Source organism: Lemur catta, chromosome 2, assembly GCF_020740605.2.
Source record: "Lemur catta isolate mLemCat1 chromosome 2, mLemCat1.pri, whole genome shotgun sequence".
NCBI classification, from domain to species: Eukaryota; Metazoa; Chordata; class Mammalia; order Primates; family Lemuridae; genus Lemur; species Lemur catta.
Genome location: NC_059129.1, coordinates 142,192,226 through 142,205,301, shown reverse-complemented (window position 1 = coordinate 142,205,301; position 13,076 = coordinate 142,192,226). Strand labels below are relative to the sequence as shown.

Below are 13,076 nucleotides of genomic sequence, written 5' to 3'. Positions count from 1 at the left end.
GTCAAAGGTATACCGGGATTGATTTTGACTGTATGTGACAGAGGACACAAGATACAATAACAGTGACTTCATAGGGCGGAAGTTTATTTCCCTCCTGCATACAGTAGGTCAAGGCACAGGCAGTCCTGGGCTGCTGTGGCCTTCACAGTGTCAGCGTGTTCTGGGACCAGCAACAGGGAAGCCTAAAATAATAGGAAATGCCGCCTGTGGAAATCACTAAATAAAATTTAATGGATTTTTGAAATCGTAGATGAGCTTGCAAAGCAAAGAAGGATAGTTTCCAGGTACAAGTGAGAAAGTAGAAACACCATGGCTGTCTGTAAGCAGAGGAGTAGGAAGCCCGGCATGGCAGCCACGAGCCGGTGTCCTGCGGTCGTGGGTTGGTTGTGGAGGGGAGAGGGCTCAGCTGCACATGGACCGGATACCTGAGGACTGGGGAGAAGAAAGTCTGAGAGAAAGATATAAGAAATGGGGGGAAATGAGACAAATCTAAACCCCTGCAATACTTACGTGATCCAGAATGAGAAACTGATATAAACACTGGACCCGAGCTGATGTCACTGGAACCATAACAGGTTCATTGCCCAACGCGCAGCGAGCCAGTGGACTGCGACAGGGGGAGTTTAATAATCCCAAGCAGCCTAACGAGGAGATGGGGGAAACCTCTAATCCGCCTCCCCGAGAGGTGTGGGGTTGGGGTTATGAGGGGTCTGGACTGGCGATGTGGGGATCCTTGACTGGTCGAGAAGGGAGAGCTGAAGTCCTGGGACAGGGAGGTGGAGAAACCGCATTCTTGTGCCGAGTTGGTTTCTTTGTGGGGGTCTTCAGACTGGCTCACCTCAGCCACTCTGCTGGAATACAGGATCTGAAAAACACCTTAAGCAATTCATGAACAGAAAGGTCTTATGATTCTGGCACCAGGGATTCCATCTATAGGAATAAAGGGGCAGCAGAAGGTCAGCGTGCTGCATGACTCCAGGTTAGTTAGCAGCTGCAAGGACGTGGGTCGAAGTGTGCCAGTGCACCCTGATTAGTACCTCACTATAATTCTGCCTAAAGCCCGGCTTGTAATTCTCGTTAACCCTGTGAGGACAGTTTCAACAACACCTGACGTTTCAAGCAGGACATACAGAAGATCATTCTGGAGAACACATTTGGGTGGCATGGCATTGATGCCTCCAGAGAAAAACAAGTCCTACTAAAGGGCACTCAGGATACAACATTATAAATCAAACAGGGAAAATTCCACCTCGAGTGTGTAGGAGACCAGAATATGCCACCCCAAAATATGACTGTAGGAGACCAGAATATGCTACACCAAAATATGCCGCTTTAGCATAAGGGTTGTTTTGAGCTGATTATTTTGAGAAACAGCAGACACAAGAGAAGCTCTAAAAACAGAGTAGAAGTTACCCTTTTATAAGGGAAATTTACATCTGTGAAGGAAATCTCTATTTGTAAGAGTGTCTCCCTCTCTGCACTAGGAAGAAAAGGAGGATGGAATTACTAGACTCTTCTCCACAGAGAAGGCGGCAACTTAAATCTGCATGACAGACCTTACTCTTATTTACTGTAGTTTTCCCAGTCAGCTCCCCGGAGCTGGTCTTCCCCACACCTGTCTATCTTTTGTCTGTAGTTGACGGTTTTTAAGCCTGAATTCTAGGCCACCTCTTTGGGATTTGCTCATCTTCCCTGGGTATCGCCCATGTGCCCTACTCCTTCTCATCAGTGGGGAAATGCAGATCATGGATAACATAAAACCCTACGTAGCCTGTGATTTTTCCCATCCAGTTGACCCTGGAAAAATATGGCTTTGAACTGTGGGTGTCCACTTATACATGGATTTATTTCAATATATAATTGGAAAATTTTTTGGGGATTCGTGACAATTTGAAAAAAGCTCCATTGACAAACTACGTAGTCTAGAAATACTGAAAAAAATAAGGACAAGTTAGGTATGTCATGAATATATGTAGATGTTAGTCTATTTTATCATTTACTACCATAAAATATATACAAATCTATTGTAAAAAGTTAAAATTTATCAAAAGTTATACACACACAAACCATACATGGTGCCATGTGCAGCTGAAAGAAATATAAACAAATGTAAAGATGCAGTATCAAATCATTGCCTGCATAAAATTAACTGTAGTACATATATGCTACTGCAGTAACTTCGTAGCCACCTCCCGTTACTATTGTGGTGAGCTCAAGTGTTGTTAAGTATCAGCTTAAAAAGTCTTGTGACACTAATCATCTTCATGTGGGCAGTTTGTCCCTCCAGTAAATTGCAAATTTCAGTAAAAAATGATCTTTCCTGGTTCTGGCATACTTTTAATCATGCTTAATGCAATACCATAATCCTTGAATAACACCATGGGACCCATATGGGATGCCACTAGTGATGCTGGAAGTGCTCCCAAGAAGCAGAGAAAAGTCATGACATTATAAGAACAAGTTGAATTGCTTGATAGGTACCATAGATTGAGGTCTGCAGCTGCAGTTGTGATACATGAATCTAGTATAAAGACCATTATAAAAAAAGGAAAGGAAATTCATGAAGACATTGCTATAGCTACACCCGCAGGCACAGAACCTTTGCACTTTTTGCCAAATACCTTTTTATGTCATACTGGAAATACAGCTTTTACGTGGGTGCAGAATTGCTATATATAAGAAAGGCATACCTGTAGACTCTCATGTGATTCTCAGTTGTGAAGTCAGTGTATGGAAACTTAAAGCAAAAGGAAGATGAAGGGTCTAAAGCTGGTAAATTTAATGCTGGCAAAGGATGGTTTGATAATTTTAGAAAGCGGTCTGGCTTAAAAAATGTCAAGATAACAGGAGAAGCAGCTTCTGCCAACCAAGGGGCAGCAGATGAGTTTCTAGATGCCATTAAGGAAATCATTGAGGAGAAAAAAAATCTCCCTGAATAGGTTTTTAATGCAGACAAAAGTACCCTATTCTAAAAAAAAAAAAAAAAAAAAAAAACCCACGAAAGGACATTGATTAGTAACTAAGAGAGGTAAGCAGGAATTTAAGGTAGGAAGGGGATAGCCTACCTCTACTGTTTTGTGTTTTGTGTAAATGCAGTCAGGTTTAGGATCAGGACTGCCCTTATCTGAGCCTTGAAGGGAAAAGATAAATCCTAGCTCCTGTCTTTTTGTTGTACAAGTAGGTGGCCTGGACTGGTTGCACCAGTGTTTCATCCCTGAAGTCAGGAAGTACCTTGCCAGTAAGGGACTTCCTTAAACTCCTTTTGATATTGATCAATGCCCCTGGCCTCCCAGACCCCATGAGTTGAGCACTGAAGGTGTGAGGTCGTACCAAATATGCCTGCCTCTCCTGCCTCCCTCGCACCTCCTTCACCTCTGCTGCCTTTGCCACCCTGAAACTGCAAGACCAACCCCTCCTCTTCCTCTTCCACCTCACCCACTCAACATGAAGACTAGAGGATAAACACCTTTATGATGATCCATTCCACTTAATGGATAGTAAATATATTTTCTCTTTCCTTATAATTTTCTTGATAACATTTTCTTTTCTGTAGCTTACTTTATTGTAAGAATACAGTGTATAATACACATAACATACAAAATATGTGTTAATTAACTAAATTGGTAAGGCTTCCAGGAAACAGTAAGCTATTCGTAATTAAGTTATTGGGGAATCAAAAGTTATATGCAGATGTTCAACTGCGTGAAGGGTCATTAATCCTAACCTCACATTGCTTAAGAGTCAATTGTACACAAAAATCTGTCATAAAACTTAATTTACAAGTTAGATACAATAAGAGATCAACAATAACTATTAATAATAAAACAATTATAACAATGCACTGTAATAAAAGTTATGTGTATGTGGTCGCTCTTTCTCTCCCTTTCTCAAAATATCTTATTGTACTATACTGCAAGTATCCCAAACCACAGATAATAGGTGACTGCTGTATACATGAGATATACATATTAATACATTTGTTATTTTTTTCTTATTAATGTCTTTTATTACAGGGATCTCAGCTAAGAATTATGAAAGGTAGAGAGAACATTAGTTTTTCCTCCTCTGTAAGTGGAAATGAGCATACACCAGAAACTAGAAGGTTGTTTTCCCCTTAAATTTGAGAAAATAAAACAACCTGAAACAATACTAAACAAATATATTTTATATAACAGAATAAAAGAAAAAAAACTGAAACCTGAAACAGAAAACAGACATAATGGGGAAAAGGTAACTATTGAAAAGAACGTAATTCTAGCTATTGGAACAACATCAACAAACCCTTAAATTGATGGTTAAAACAGGAAATTGGGCAATGCTAAGAGATAGAGTTAGTGAAGCAGAAGACAGTTAGGACGGAATTGCCTAAAATGCAATATACACTGACATGTTAGAAGGAGTTTTAGTAGATGAGGAGCTTAGAATGAGAAGGCCTAATTTATAATATTCTATTCTAATAAGAATTCTATTATGGGGGAGTTAGAGAACAGAGAGGAGAGACAGTTTCCTAAGAGAAAAGCTGAGCATTTTGCCATATAGATAAATCCTCTGATTCAAGAGTACACGGTCCCAAGCAAATTTAAAGAGCATGCAAGTGATCTTGATCAATTAAAAATAAATTCACCTTACAAAAGAAGCAAAACACCAAGGAGAAATAGCAGATCTTAAAATTGACAAAAAGAGATTATCTCAATTGGAAACAATAATTTGAATGGCTCCCAACAGAAATGAAGAAAAATGGTGATGTAGAAATATCAAGCTGCTGAGGGGAGCACCATTTAACTTAGAAGTGTGTACACCCAACAAAACTGTTATTCAAGAGTAAGAGAAAGATATTGTTAGACAACCACTGAGGTTAATTACCCTCAGTTTGGAAGAAATGTTGAAGTATTTAGTACCAGGAAGACTGAATTTGAACCCAAGATGAAGAAATAGAGTACAAGGAATGATGCTTAGAAAAGAATTAATACGAATCGGTCTGAATGATAGATATAAAAAGAAATATTGATTAGTTTGGCAGGTACAAAAACAAGAAACCAAAGTAGTAGACAAAAATAATACTTAGGAGAAAACTGGAATGAGTAGTTACCATGGAAATATGCTCAAGTTCTCACCAATGATTAGTGCAATGAATATTAAAACAATATCATTTCATTGTACCCTTACCTGGTAGACCATAAGTTAACAGTCTGACCGTAGCGAGTGTTGGTTAGGATATAGGACAATAGGTGCTTTTATACACGATGGTGTGAATGTCAATTCATGCAGCAACTACTGAGAGCAATTCTATTAATACAGCTTCACAATAATCAGTGAAATTCAAGAGATGCATATTCTGCAACTCAGTACATGAAGAGACATCTATATACATGATCATAACAGCACCATTTGAGGTTATGAAAAAGCAGAAAAATGCAGCTGTCTTTAAATAGGGGAATGGAAAATAATTACACTTCTCCCTGCACACCTCAGTCCAGGGGGCAGCCCTTCCTGGCACCCTGAGTGCTGTTGCTGAAAGGTGTTATCCATGTTGCATCTGTAAGGGATGGAGAAAAGGGAAATGGGTTACCTCAGGTCAACTTTCAGATTTAACTCTGTTAAACTGAAAGAAGAAATACAAGTGGTCTTCTCTTAATCTTCACAACTGGAAGGAATCACTTTCTTTTCAGAACTCTTGTACCTCTCTCTTGTAACTTCCTATTTTGTACTCCAGTTCTGGGTTCATCTGTTGAATTGCTTTGAAGACCAGGTTTTTGTCCAACTAACTGTAATTTTCCCCCAAATCTCCTAGAAAAATGGTGATAAATGTTTACTAAATTGCTTAAAATTGTAAGCATAGAAAATCATTCATCAGAATTTCTGTGTGTTACCTTTTAGAACTAATACTTCATTTAAAATCATACAAAGAAAATGAGACTTCACCTCTTCAAATACCATGGTTATGCATGGTTTGAAATAGTCGGTCCCGACAGCCTGAGCAGCTTCCTATCTGTCTGTTTTACATATTAAACATACACACCACCTGTCATTTGGAAAAACAATAAGGTCATTGGTTACAAACTGTTTGAAAATCTCTGCCTTAGAGAAAGAAATTTACAAGAAATAAATCCAATTTTCTTTGTGTTTCCAGAGTATTTGGATTAGACCAGGTAGAATTTAAATGCTGGCTAAACATGGGAGGGCTCTAAAAGGTGATTAGTTGGGCCGAAGCCACACATGTAGCTGAAACAAATGGAAACTTCTGAAATCTGAGAACATGCCTTTCAGGTATTCGTAGGTGGAAAAAGATAACTAGTCAACATGAGAGGTGATACTATGGTTTATATTAATAACCGGGACGTAGAGGAAGTCAAAGACCTGGAACAAGTCACTGAAGTGTTCCTTGCAGCCGTGCTTCTCAGGCTTTGAGCTCATCAGAATCATCTGAGGCCTTATGGAAGCACAGACCAGCTGCCCTTGGGTGGAGGCTGAGAAATTGCATTTCTAACAAGTCCCCAGGTATTACTAATGCTGCAGGTCCAGGAGACAGCGCTTTGAGTAGCACTGCCCTAAACAGTGAAAAATACTATTGTTTAACAGATGGTCAATGAATAAAATATATTATTTTATATAAACTTTTGAACAAGAGCATTAAGTGAACTAACTCCTGGGCTCTAAGATGCCCTTGAATGAATTAAGTTCACGTGTTGTTTGTGTTTCCTAAATGAGGCACTCTTCATCCTGTCCTGTCAGATGAGATGAAGCTATGGGACCTAGAGAAAACAGGAGTCTCCTCTAATATTTGTCACACAGTTAATTGCTTAAATAGTGATCGGATCCTTATGTCTGGAACCAGGCCTAGTTCCAGCTGCCAGGATGTAGAAGGAAAGAGTCAGAATGCCTACCCGAATGGAGCGCATTGTTTGGTGGGGGGAGAAGATGATAAACTAAAGAAACAAAGAACTATTACAGCGAGTATGTGTCCTATGGAGAAATGTTTAGCAGAGTCAGAGGGACAGAGTGTTGCAGGGGCGCTCTTGTCTGTAAGGTGCTCAGGAGGCTTCTCTGGTGAGCTGACACTCGGGGAAGGCATTCTCGGGAGCCTGCGTTTGGGTATCTCAGGCAAAGGGAGCAGCAAGCCCATGGCAGGACCGTGCCCGCAAAGCGATGGGGCAGCGGTGTGGGGCAGTAGCAAGAGATAAAGTCGGAAAGGGGGACCAGGTGGGGCAGGCCCTGGTGAGAAGGAAGCCACCGGAGGGTTTTCCAGCAATGGAGTATCACGATCTGACTCCGGGGAGGCCACGCTGGCTGCTGGAGAATGCTGTAGGAGGCCAGGGCGGAGGCAACACCAGTTACAGAAATCCCACAATGCCTGCAATGTTGGGAACTGCTGACAATAATGGGCACATCTCTGAGTGCTTGTTGTGAACTTGGCGCTGTACGAAGCCTGCTTCTGTGGAGTATCTCACTTAATTCTTCGGCAGCTCCATAAGGTAGACAGTATTCACATCCTCAATACAGACGGGGAAACACCGTCGGACAGCTGGAGAAACTGATCCAGCTAAGGCAAGACTCACCCAAGGATTGTCTCACTCCAAAGCTTACGTTCAAAGTCTGCGTTAGTAAGTATTCTTCTGAATATGGATATCGGAAGGAAGGGAGGAATTTTTGCATCTTCCCTAGACATTTTGGTTATATAGTGGACATAACCTTACAATAGGTTATTTTGAAGAACTGTGTTGTTGATTTCAGCCAAGTAGACAAATTTTAAAATTCAACCTTATATCACATTATACTATTTTTGCACAATTTTTTGGTTTTGAAAAATAAAACTTTCGATAATTTTGTCCAATTTCTTCAAGTCTTACTGCCCAGATTACTAAGAAAGTATTTAATTAATATGGAAGAACATTCTACTCTAAAATAAGCGTTTATCTTTTTACTAAATGAAAGAGACTTTTTGATGAAACATTGCATGCTAGAATAAATTATTGAAATATAACTTGAAAAAGTAAAATAGAAAAAAACTTCAAAATAGACAAATATAATTTTTTAAAATCAAATTGCTTTTAAGACTTGAGCTCTGAATGCGCACCATAGATACATCATAATTATTAGAGAATATGTTCTTATCAATAATTTTTTGCCAGCAGTGCAATGTAGTACAAAATGAAATTTATTCTGGGATTGTAAGTTAGCTAACACTTGCCAAACGCAAATCAGTCGTGGAGGCCTACTGATGATATAAAGTGATAAGCTTCAGACTTAATTCTCATTTTATCCAAAATAAAATCTCAAGTACTTGAAAACGTGTGTTACACATGCTAATGACTTTAAGCCAGAGGGTGTGAATTTCTTGGAGTTTTGCACAGCTTTAATGACTGCCTCTTGTGTAAATCTTCCTTGAAATGACAAAATTTTGGCAGTCATACTAGAACAACTTAAAGTTGATATCACATCAAAATATTAAAAATACATTATCATTCTGCCAGGAATTTAATCTTTCTTCCAACACAGAGATTTTTACTGTAATATTCTTTTTCAATGTTATAAGTGAAAACACATAAAATAACATTTCACTGTAGTGAGAATTCTGCCAGCCTGACATATTTGGGGTGTGTGTATGTGTGGGGGGGGTTGAGGTAGGAGGACATAGTCCTATATTCTTTTCCAAGAAGTCTGAACACTATTCCAAAAGCAGAATTAGTTGCTCCTTACTTTTCGTAGTGCTTCACATGTACTGTGGTGCAATTACTTATTACATGTTTGCTTACTCTTTTGAAGCGGCACTCATCAAATACTAGTAGGTCTAATACAGTTGGTGCCTCCATCGTCTGGCATGTGAATAGAAAGGGATCAAAATTTGCCATACACCAAAAAGTTTTGTCCAACTTGTAAAATACAACCTTTAAACAACTCTTCAACTCTTACTAAACACGTTTGGTGTGAAAATGCTTTGTAATTGCACATGGAAAGCAGGGTGCACTATGACTCGGGGTGTGCAGAGCAGAGACAGTCTCGGCCCTGAGGAGGTCCGAGCTTGGCAGAGGGGAGGGTAGAGATGGTTGACCACACTGGACGGTGTACATATCCAAGAGACAGGACTCACATTTGTGTTTATCCACCAGGAACAGCGCTCGCATTGGTTTTTATCCGCCGTCTTCTGGACAATCTTCTGTATAATAAACCCATTGATGGGAGCAGGGGATTGAAGGTTAATAAGAGGAACTGGATGCTCAAGTAGCTTACACATTAGAAGATGCACATGTACACGTTGAATGGAGTATGTTTGAAAAAAGCGGTACCATCAAGGTCATGAGGGGATTTAGAGGAGCAAGAGGCTAAGACAGGCCCCGGGGCAGGCTTTGAAAGACAAAAAGGATGGCTCTGTTGGAAGTGTTTCGCTTTTTGTGGTTGGATATTTGTTTTAAAACATAAGTAGTTAAAAGCAAACTGGGGGAGAGTAGGTGAGAAATGACATTGCTGGTTGTTGAAGTTAAGTGTGGTGCTTGCTGGGGGCCTCAGAATGGTTTGATTTTTCTGAAGTCACCTCTGCGAAGTCATACTGTGATTCCAAGTGGGAGGGAAAAGTGGCACACTCAAGGAAATGCCACCTGGCTGGAGTGTGCGCTCTTTTAACAAAAGACCTCTACAACTTGTAGCGTGGGGTGTCCCTCTCCTGGAGGCCTTAATGGCCAATGATGTGAATAACTTATACTTTTTACTCTTTGAACCCTGAAGTCTTTCAGAGGACGCTGTGCATATGCTGAGATGGTGAGATCTGCACTTGGCAGAGGAGCGGGAGCCCAGGCAGGGTATTTACAGCTGCTGAGCTCCATCTTGGGCATCGCTGGAGCATTCTGATTACGGCGGTGTGTGCCAAAAACGCAGGTGGCTGCTGGATTCTGTTTTCTTGAAGGAAGATGAAGAAAAAAATTAACAAATTAGGTGGTAGAAATGAACTGCCTATCTCTTTTCAAACCTTCTAAATTCGTTCTGAGTAAATGAAGACTAATGGACATTTTGTGCAACTTTTACGGAAGGTATAATTTTGTATGACCTGTACCTTCCAAAAATCTCATACATAATCCAAAAATTTATGTTCCAACTATATAATGAAAACAGGAATTAGCAAAATGTCCATTTTATAAAAGAAAATGAAACCCTCATGACAAGTAAACAAAATATCACTACCCTCTTTTTAAAATCATTTTTTGATAATTTTATAGAATCAGGCCCAAACCCCTGTACCTTGTACATCTATTGAACTTTAATTAATGTTCCAAATGATACCTCTGAAGTGTTGTAAGATTTTAAAAATTCTTTCTCAATCGCCAAAGATTATATTAAATTGATTACCTTTGGTGTTAGAGGTTTGTTATTCTATTCCAGTTCTTTTAAAATGCTTTATCTGTTCTGTGCATGTCCATTAAACTATTAACTGGAATATTTTGTCTACCAGTGGAGCTTTGATTTGCTTACTATAAGAAGGGAATCCAATGGCAAGTCACTTACTTCAGTGAATTAAATGAAATCCTTTGAACCAGAGAATATTTTTTTATATTTCAAATGTTTACCACAGTGCCTGGTCTGTAGTGGGCACTTAAAAAAATGATTGTTGTTGCTGGAAAATACAATAGGAAAGGGGACAGGCATTTGTTTTGAATCTTTGAGCCAACGCACAGTACCCAGGATATGATGTGTCTGCCACACAGATGCTAAGCCTGTTGGCAGGAACATGAGCTCTGGAACCAGGCCAACTGAGCCACATCTTGGCTCGACTTGTTACCACCTCTAGGACCTTGAACAGTTTACTTTCTTGTTGCTCAAAGTGTGGTCTATGGACCCAGGAGCATCACTTGGGAGTTTGTCAGGAATGCAGAAATTGCTGGCCCCAGCCCAGACCTGCTGAATCATAAATTGCATTTTAATAAGAGCCTCAGATAAATAATGCACATTAAGGTTTGAGAAGGACTGATTTTCTTAACATACTAGGCCTCAGTTTCCTCACTTATAATATGGAGATAATGAAAGTGCCTTCCTCATAGAGTTGATGCCAGATACTTTATGACAAAGGCTTAGGATAGTGGCTGGCACATACCAAAGACTTAACAGCTGTTAGCCAATTCTGTCATCCTTTCTCTTCCCAGCTCACATGGACTAAAGGCCCAATGTTGTGCCAGGGCTCTAAGATACAATCCAGTTTTATAGGTCTAGGGCTACCTGCTTTAATCCCCTGCAAACAGGAGCTAGGTCCACCTTCCATACTTGTGGGAGACTTGGGGTTACTTTGGACTGGGGATAGGGGTTTTGTTTTATTTGTATATGTATGTGTGTATTTTTAAATTTTGGTGATCTTCATAACACACTCAGAACCAAATTAGGATAGTTGGTTACTCTAAAATAGTGACGGATGGCATCATAAACAATACTCCTATGGCTATTCTTCTAGAATATTACATTCTCTAGAAAACATCTTCTAGTCCTGAATCATATATGATGTGTTTTTTATTTCATTTTCTATTTGGCAATGTGCTACTCCTTTTCAAGTGTTTCATCGGAAAACTGGATTAATATGGGGGTTTTTATGACCTGTGTTGAGTCATCAGGAACGATTTAGACAGAAAGGAAGTTTCAATAATGCAAAAAGTGATGAAGTAGTTTTTATTGTTTTTCTACCAGTATTGTTCAAAGGACCCTTTGGCAATGAGTGTGTACCCCATTTCATATTTTGAAAGAGCAGATTAGCTGGGGACAGGTCGCAGATATGGGCCACAGGGGACTTCATCAACGTGGCCCTGCCAATGGGTGATGGATGAGGACAGTTTAGGAACAAATTAGTGTTCAGCTTAATGATGCCGATGGAGCTAATATTCTAAATGGGCAAGAAGATTCAAATTGCACACAGATTCAGGTTAGATCAGCTGGGCTCATGTTTTCAGATCAGAGTCATTGTACGGAACAACATACTGAGAACTGAATCCTACTGATGTATCTTTTTGGATGTTTACTTGAATCTAACACATGGATCTTTATACGGGTCAAAGAGTGCCTACCCTTACGCAGCTGCAAGAAAAAGGTATACATGCATCTCCATGATATTCTGCTTTTCAAAGACAAGACACTCTTCACTAACCCGCTGACAAACTAAGGCAAACATCTTAATCTAGAGTGATGGCTTAGGCAAGTGTGACTTGCAGGTCCTCACAGATTGCTGCCATTTGCCATGCAATTCTTTATTGTCACAAAGAACATAAAGATACCACTTAGTGAGTAATACTCCTGCTGAGTAGATATTGATAAAAGCTGCTTGTTTGGACTTCTGATGCTAATAAAAGCTTCGTTACAATAAAGAGCCAACCAGACTCTTTGATTTCTACTTGATGGTTATGAAACCACCTCCCTTTAATTTTTTTTTTTTCCTTTTTATTTCAGCTCATCATGGGGGTACATAAGTTTAGGTTATATACATTTTCCATGTCCCACCCATCCCCCCAAGTCAGAGTCCCAAGCGCGTCTGTTCTCATTCTCCAGGCAGTGCGCCTGGCACTCATCATGTAGTCATACCTCCATCCCCTCCCCCCGCCACCTCCCCGGGTCTGCACCTTCAAGCATGACCATTCCCCAGAGGGTGTGCAACGCACTCATCATGTAGGCATACACTCACCCCCTCCCCCCACCCCCCATCCCAGTCTGATATCCGATTGGTATCCTTCCCTGATGTACATTTAGGTGATGATCAGGGAAACCAGTTTTCTGGTGAGTACATGTGATGCTTGTTTTTAAAAACAGTTGAATCATTTGATATTATTTTACTTCATCATCTTCCATAGTGGCATCATGAAGATTTTGATGGTATTTCATGTTTGACAAATGAATACAATCTTGGGAAAAGGTAGGCCAAGAGTGCTAGTAAAGTTCCCACAAATAGTGAGGAAATATACTTCAAATTGACCATATGGGATTTTTCCTCATGAAAATGAGAAAGATTATATCTTTTACTAAGTATTGTAGGTTTTAATTAATGTTAGCATAGCTGCCACAGCGTTTGTTTATATCAGATGTATTAATTTATGCTGGTAAAGTAGAACCATAGT

The 13,076-nt window shown here is 39.8% G+C and overlaps 1 protein-coding gene across 1 annotated transcript in view; it reads left to right on the top strand.

Moving 5' to 3' along the window:
• Positions 1-13,076, top strand: part of PRKN (parkin RBR E3 ubiquitin protein ligase) — a 1,113,312-nt gene that overhangs the window by 359,137 nt on the left and 741,099 nt on the right. The gene's annotated exons all lie outside the window — the stretch shown is intronic.